Raw genomic sequence first — 8,613 nt, forward strand, 5'->3', positions numbered from 1 at the left:
TGGATGAGGCAAAATGAAGAACAGGAGATGGGAGAGTGAAAGTGAATTGAACTGCATTAAGAAGGAAAGTTGGTTGCTCTTACTCAAGTCTTTACCTCAAACCTCTGAAATGGGATAATCAAATGGACCTGACTCAATGTTTGGGGCCTGGGAGACCACCCTGTTGATTATGTCCAAAGCAGGCTATAAGCAGTGCAGGCTATAAAGAGTTAACCCTGCCATTGGCTTGCTTTAAGACGTGAGTCCAAACAAAGCCTACATTACTCAGCCAAGGTCAGAGTGACTTGCATCCAACTTCTGTTCCCAAAATTAAAACCTTCGTAACTAAAAAGACAAGGTTGTTAACTACAACCTATATCTTGTCTGCTCTGTTCCACCCACAAAATATAAGCCTTGCCTGCATCAGCAACGTATCCCTAGCAACCACATGTAGCCCCCTTCCCCCAATTAACAATGATTGTGTCACCAATAAATATCGACGGTTCTGGCTGTTCGGGGCCTTTGCTTGCTCAAGCACTGGTCATCCCAGTTCCCCATCTTTCTCTCTTTAATTCTGTCTCTAAGTCTTTCTTTTCTCAAGCATCATAGCACCAAGCAGGTGATCAGATTCTGCTGCAGGGGTCTCTGATACTGAGGACTCTTATTCCTGTGTCACAGTCACCATATATGCAACTTTCTTATGCTTCCTGTCACGCTGCTCAGTGTCACAGCTGTAGAAGCAGAGGGTGTGTGTCAGATCTACCTCACTCTGCAAGCTGTCCCCAGGGTGTGGGGGGCCTGACACATGGGAGGGGTTACAGAACAGGCCATAGTCACTCCATCCTTCCCTGCTCCCCCACATAGGAGAAGATCCTGTATAAAATGAGTCAGCCTTCACCAGGGCTGGAGAGTTAGCTAAGTCACTTTGTGTGTCATCACATGTTTAACAGATGTGTGCAACATAAATGGGGAGAGATCTCTTCACGCTACCTGATGACCATCATTTTTGTTAAAAAAATGTTTTTCAGATATTAATACTCATTTCCTATTCAGAATTTATTTTTTCAACTTTACAAAGATACTGATTCATTTTACAGAATTTAAACTGTTCATTTTGTCATACAAAAAAATCAGAGGCAAAAACTTCTTGCATTTTAATAGAGATCAGTTTCATTCCTCTGGTTCTATTATACAAGGACTCTGTATGTTTTTGTGGAAAGTTCATGGAATTACTTTGTTTTCTGATCCTTTGAGTTCCTCATCATCTCCAGTTTTTTTTTTTTCCTCTTTCAACCACTGGCCACAGGCATGGAATGAGGTTGGGCCTCAGAGCAGGGGTCCTCAGCCTTTGTGGCAGTAGGGAATGGTTTTGCGGAAGACAATTTTTTCATGGATGGGGTGGGAGGGATGCTTCAGGAGTAGATTCACATAAAGAGTGCACAGCCCAGGTTTCTCGTGTGCATGGTCCTGCTTTGAGCTCTATGAGAATCTAGCGCTGATGCTAATCTGACGGGAGGTGGAGCTCAGGCGGCAATGTCAGTGCTGGGAGAGGTTGGAAATACAGATGCAGCCTCACCACCTGCTGCTTATCTCCTGCTGTGCAGCCCAGTTCTGAGTGGCCCTGGGCCAGGACTCCTTGGCAGAAGGGCTGGGGCCCCTGTCTTTGGTATGAGTGGTTTTATTGCTCCTCCTCTCAGTGCGCTCCTACCACTCCTAATGCCACCAGCTGGTGCAGAGTCCTTGCTTTAGTGATAACAGAAATTAAAACTTGAGGCATCCAGCACAGATTTGTAAGGAAACATTTTAATTGGAAAGTAAGAGAAATTGGCAAGGGAGTTTAGCTTAAGGATTTGACAAAGATGAAGGCTGACCCTTAACAAAGGAAAATAAGAGAAAATAGGAAAGGACTTCAGCTTGGGGAACTGAAGGGGACACAGACATCACAAAGAAGATCAGACTGGTCCATTGACAGAAGAATGGGAACCAGTATTATGGGTGCTGGGGTGGGCTGGGGTCTGGCTGATCATTATTTCGACCTTGGTTTTTTACCTCCAGACATATCCTATGGCTTGAGGGAAAATTCCATTTCGTGCTTGATTGTTCATGCTTGGGGAGCAAAGGGCACAGTTCTCACTGGGTAACTGCTCCGGCTAGAGGACAGTGGCCTGCCAAGCTCCATTTCTCCTGGAATACAATGTGATATCACATTTAGGGCAATGACTGGAGATTTGCAGGCATTGGATCGGGAACTAGATATTGTAAAAACTGGTAATTGAGTGTCCCAGCAGTTCTGAAATTATTTTAGTTACTTATATCTTGGTGTCCTCAATATTGAAGGAGGATGAGGTAGGCTTGGTAAATTCAGGGATACTACACCTTGTATTATAGACACTCCTTCAGTAATTAGCATGCCTACATGCAGGGCTGAGCAGGGATCTGACCCAAAGTTTTAAAGTAATAGAGAAGAAACGAAAGCAGAGATGCCAAGCTTCAGTTACCCATCGGGCATCTGTAGGTCTGGCTTCTAGGACCCTATCAGACTAACACAGAGTCAAAGTTTAAAATTCAAGCCCTCGAGGCGGTAGTTCTCAGGGACAGCTCCTTTGGTATAGGCTTTAGGAGGAATGTGAATGGGAACTGGGAGCTGGAGTTAGGAGCCTGAGGTTAACAAATCACTGTCTAAAAACAAGACCAGTTGGGAAGGACCTGTGCAGTCCACAGGAGGATTTCCTTAGCACTGATACCAGGCATGTGACTCAGTTCTTGGAATTTGATCACAGAAAGTCAAGTCTAGTTTTATTTTTTATTTTTTTGCTTTTTGGGTGTCTTCCCCGCATTTTTTATTAGTGCATATTGGTTATGCCTGTTAACTTCGTTTTGGCTGATTTGTAGATGCACACAGCGCATGTTAAGGATCCCCTCCTCACCTTCTTGTCCATCTGCCCCTGGTTCACATTTGTTTGGGGTTCGGTGTGCATAATGCACTTTGATCATATTCATCCCCCTATTTCCTGCCAATTCTAGTTTTAAATCAGTAAAAGCATTTGGCGTTGGGATGCTTTCAAAGGAAAAAAAGAATACAGTACACATTAAGGATCTTCCAACCGAGTACTTACTCCACTAAAATTCTTCTGAATGCTGAGACAACTGATTGACATGGGCAACAACCAGATCTCAGCAAAACCAGTTAACAGTTAATGGTTCCTTTAGTTTTCTGAGAGTCACAAAGTCAGCTTATGAGAAAGAAATTGAGCCAGCAAAATAAACACAAACCTCTCAATCATGCAGCTGAGAAGATGGTGAAAATCAGGTCCAGAATGTGGCGCTCGTGTGCTGGATCAGAGCGAGGCCTGGAGTGGAGCGTGTTAAATGATGCGTCACCCACAGGAGGAATCCGCCTCCAGCTCTCTGCTGTTGACTGCTTCCTAAGGGAGCTCTCAGGCTCCCCGAGCTTGATTCTCTTCCAATCTCCCTAACAGCCTCACCCTTCTTCGGGTAAAACTGGCACTGTAGACTGTGATTACAGGTGCCCGTCTCCACTTTCTCTTGGGCTTGTAGAATTTCAAGGTGGCCTGCCAATTACAGCAAGCGCTTCTAAGTACCTTTTTTAGACAGTGCTGCAAATCTTTTTTAAAATCTATAATTTAAAACCCACAAAATATATAAGTAGCAACACAAAGTAAACATCGGACAGATATGGCATGTCTGAAGTTCAAGTCAGAGAGTTAAGCCAATATTGTCTATGAACAGGCAAAATTGTCTTCTCTGTTCGTTTGTCCAGGATCCAAATTCCTCTGCCAACATGGGCATCAGGAGCCAGGTTTTGCCATTACTGTTGGGCAAGGTTTCTATGTGTATTTTACCTAAACAGACGAACAACCCTGACCTACTTTAGTGAAATTTCAGAAGAACCATCTAAGGCCCATCACCTCCAGCTTTGTTTTTGTTTTATTTTTGGTACCGGGAATCAAACTCAGGACCTTGCACTTGTGAGGCAGGCGCCAGAACCACTGAACTAAATCCCCGGCCCCACCTCCGGCTTTGAAGATTTCAGAGGATTAATGGAGCACACCAGAAATACTTGTGATTCCCTGCCCCAAACAAGTACACTCAATGCCAAACCATTGGTGCTAATTAGATCTTGATTACATATTGTTAAATTTTGCTTCATTAGTTGTAACAATAACAGCTGTTGTAAAGACTGTTGCATGTTAATCTCCAAGCCAATGATGACAAGTCAATGGGGAATTTTAAAAACCAGCTAACCATCTCGTTTTACGAATTTAAGCAAAGCTGAACCCCCTGGGACTTTTGCAGTCAGCTCCTCACCTATGATCTTCTAGGAAGAACATTCTGCTAGCTGTTTGGTTTTGAGTTGTTAACTCATTTGTGATGTTTTGGTGACATTTTAGATCACGTGCTTGGCCCTGTGATGAATAGCATTAACAAAAGTTAAAAAGCAGAAAATTACAATTAGAGTGGACCCTCAGTTATGATTGGCCTGACAAAGGAACAACTTGGATTAATTAGGTTAATGAAAGATTCATCTGCCTCTTGTTATCTATAGCGTGTACCCAGGTAAACTTCCAGATCTCAGCTTACTGACTCACAACTAACTTGAGTTACAACCAAGGAACCAATCAAGTTCATAAATTGAGGATTTACTGTATTCAAAAACCTGATTTTGCTGACCAGTAAGATCAATCCATGAGAATACAGCAATTATTCCCATATCTCCATCATACCCCCCCAAAATCCTTACAATGCTAAAACTGATCCAAATTGTGTAATGTAAAAGAAATAGGTTTTCAGTATCCACAGTAGAAGAGTTCATTAAGTTTGCTATAGAAGTTCACAAAACCCCACTGTCTGAAAACATCTGACCAGGAAGGATACAGAGACAAGGATGATACTGATTCTCAGAGGTATAAAGAGCTTGTGGATGCCACAGGCTGTCTTAGTTGCTTTTGTCATTGCTGAGTCAAAATACCCAGTGCCAAGTCAAAGGAGGGAAGGTTTATTTGGCTCACAGATTGTAGAGGTTTCAGTTCATAGTTGGCTGGCTCCGAGGCAGGGTGGCCTGGCAGAGGGGCATCACAGAGGAGAAACGGTTCATGGCAGGCAGAAGGCAGCAAAGCACTGAAGTAGTAGAGAAGCAGCAAGTGACAAGTGACAAGCAGTGGCCCTGTTTCTGTCCCTTACATCCTACTGAGGATACCCTTAGAATGGGTAGCACTCATACCCTGAGTGGAGCATCCTTAATCCTACCCAGAATGATGCCAAACCAGTCCATGGACTAATTTAGTAAGCATACACCCTTGATCCTAACATCACACACTCTGGATTCAGCCACCTCTGAAAAGCCTCGCCCGTGACCGCATGAGGCTTTGGGGGGACAGCTAGACACAAGCCATAGCATAGGCTATCAAGAAAGAGTTCGTGTCTGCTGTCCTCTCTGAGTGCACTGCTACTCTTTAAATCCAAGTATAAGCAGGACTGGTACAAGTCCATGCCACGTAAAACACAGATGCAAATGAGTGGCCACAGAAATACTTAGAAACATGCTCACATACATTAGCTAGCACGTGTGTGCGCTCTGTGGCCCTGGCCTCAGAAACTTTCCTGTCATTGCAGGAACAGCAAGCATGCCCAAGCCAAGATTTTGGTTTCTGAGGAGCCAGGATTCCTGGGAGGGATTGGGTCATTCTCCGGCTGAGCAGGGAACATAGGAGATGAGCTTGGAGTGTCTGGTGTTGCTGAGGAGTGAGGAAGCCCAGGAGCTCCAAAACTGGCGAAGCCCAACGGACCCCCAATGCTGCTTGACAAAGTTCCAGCTGGGGGAAAGAAAGGGTGGAACACATCGTACCCTCGTGTTTTATTGTTTCTTGCCATGATGTTTATAATTGTTACTCTGATCACAGGAGTCACTGTGTTTGTGACTAACAACAAACTCTCCATGAGGCACATTGGTAATGACATATTGAAATCTGATCTGGCTCACAAGCCCCAAATTCCAGTTTCTCTTAGTTCTATTGCCACTTCCACTCCTAAAGAAACCTCTCCTCAAACCCCCTGTTTCCCCACTCCTATGACTCCCCCTCTTATTGCTGACATTCTTTTTACTAAAGGGGTCTTACGAAGAGATTGAAAGGACAGACTTTAGATGTAAGAAATAGTGGAAAATGGGAAAAAGAAAGAAAGTTAAGACAGGTAAATGCATTAAGGAGACAAGTTACTCAGTATTTCTCCAAGTGCTGTAAATATCTCCTGCTCATGGACTATGAACCCAAATGACATTTAGTTAAGATGAATAGAGGTATAGAAAAATAGGGTGCTAATAGCAAACTATATTAACCATTGTGCAGTTTCTCAAGGGCCAGCTGGCAACCACAAGTTTGACACTTAGTTGATTAAATCTCGCTTGAACCCCCGCTGATAGAAAGATTTTGATTAAGTTACTTTCTGTTCTGTTTAGGTGTGGGTAAATAAGGGAACAATTGTAATTTTTAAATATGTATTCATGACATTCAATGAAATGAAACAGCTTAGAGGAATTGTACTTTGTTTAACAAAAAAAAATAACCTTTACTTCAATAGAAATTGCTAAGGCAATTTAAAATGTAAACATGTTCCGCCCAATGCCTCCCAGCTATTGCTTAAAGATATAAAAATAAATCAGACCCTGAGACTTCTCAGAGGGAACCTGAACATTGCTTGTGAAGGTTCTTTTCTCATCGCCGGCTCAGGACATCTCCCCTTCCTACCCTGCATCGACATCAACTGCAGCTGGTCTGCGGCACAAAACCAAAGTTTGGGTTTAGGTCAAAGAACACAGAAGTAAAGAGAGCTGCCAGTGGTCAAACTGGCAACAATGTAAGCACCAATATAAATACAATAGTAGTAGAGTGTAAACCAAAGTATAAAACAAATGCACCAGTCCCCACTGACACAAATGTCTAACAAAGGAGAACCGACAAGTCTGTCATATTAAGGAATGCAAATTGCCTATGTATGTGCACCTTATGAACTGGGGTGAAGGTTAACTTTCCTCCTGTCTCACCTCCTCCTCTCACCTCTGGATGGACTCAGCGGCTCATTTCTGAAGAACAGATTATAGACAGACAAAAATCCCGAGCCACTGAGCAGCAGGTGAGTCTTCCCACCTTAGCCAAGTGATTTACTGAACATCACCTGCTACCTGGCTCCCTGAGAAACACCGGAGTAGTGAGACAAGCCAGCCGCCTTTGAGATGTCCTTCCCAAAAGACCCCAAGCCAGGCCAGTCCTGAGGAAAGCATCAGGCTAACACAACTGAAGGACGTTCTACAAAATTTCTGACCAGTGCTCCCCAAAACACTCAGGGTCACTGAAAACAAGGCGGGACTGAGAAACTGTCACAGCTGAGAAGAGCAGTTTGGAGCTGTGGGAAAGAAAATGATGTGATGCCAACCCGAGCCAAGTCTGGAGAATGGTGAAGACTGCACCAGGGTCAGCTTCTGCTGGTTGAGAAAGGGCTGAGCGGGAACCTCCGGAGGTAAAGGTGAGGGCTGCGTGTACGTGAACTCTCTATGCCGGCCTCAACGCTTTCTTATAAATCTACATTTATTCCATAATAAAAGGTTTATTTACGAAACCTCAGCCCTATTAACTAAATTTTCTGTGCCCTGAGGGTGAAATCAAATTACTGTATTCAATAATTTTTTAAAATCAGAAAATAAATTCCTGAATATATTGTCTGCTCTTAACATAACAAAAAAGAAAACAAATAAAATAATATTCCACTTTAAAATGAGCTAGAAACATGAGTATATTTTTCCAGAGAAGAAATACAAATGGGTGACAGATACGTGAAAAGAATATTCAATACTTTTTGTTTTTTAAATTCTCAATACTTCTAATCATTGAGAAATTGTAAATCAATGAATAACTCTCATTTTATCATTCCAGCTGGCTGGTTGTTAAAGAGAGGGCAGAGGGTTGGGGAAGCTGCAGAGAGCTTGGACCCCCGAACACTGTTGGTGGGAATGTAAAATGGTGCAGCTCCTTAGGAATCAATATGGAATTGCCTCAAAAAATTAAAAATAGCACTACCCTATATGACCCAGCAAGTGAACTTCTGAGAATGTATGTTAAATTGACATTAGGATCTTGAGGAAATTATCAGCACTATTTTCCTTGTAGCCCTATTCACACCATCCATGGCATGAAACAATTTAAGTGTCTATCTGCAGGTGGGTGGATGGAGAAAAGGTGGTATAGACACATAGGGGAATACTATGCAGCGATGAGAAGAAGGAAATCTTGCAATAGCAGCAATGTGGATGAATCTTGAGGACTTTATGCTATGTCAACACAGCCGTGGCAGAAAGACAGATACTACATGATTTCACATGTTGGCTGTATCTAACATAGTCAAATGGGCCGGGGATGGAGCTCAGTGGCACCTCGCCTGCCTTGAAAGGGCAAGGTCCTGAGTTTGATCCCTGGTACCAAAAAACCAAACAAATGAAAGAGTCAAAGGCATGGAATCGAATAGTGGAATGCTGGTTGGCACAGGCTGGAAGGCAGGAGTGGGAAACATGGAGGCACTCCTCCACAGAAATGAAATTTCAGTCAGGAGCACAAAGAACGTCTA

This window comes from Heterocephalus glaber, unplaced genomic scaffold (assembly GCF_053883595.1).
Source record: "Heterocephalus glaber isolate CG9 unplaced genomic scaffold, H.glaber_assembly_v1.0 deba00001606, whole genome shotgun sequence".
NCBI classification, from domain to species: domain Eukaryota; kingdom Metazoa; phylum Chordata; class Mammalia; order Rodentia; family Bathyergidae; genus Heterocephalus; species Heterocephalus glaber.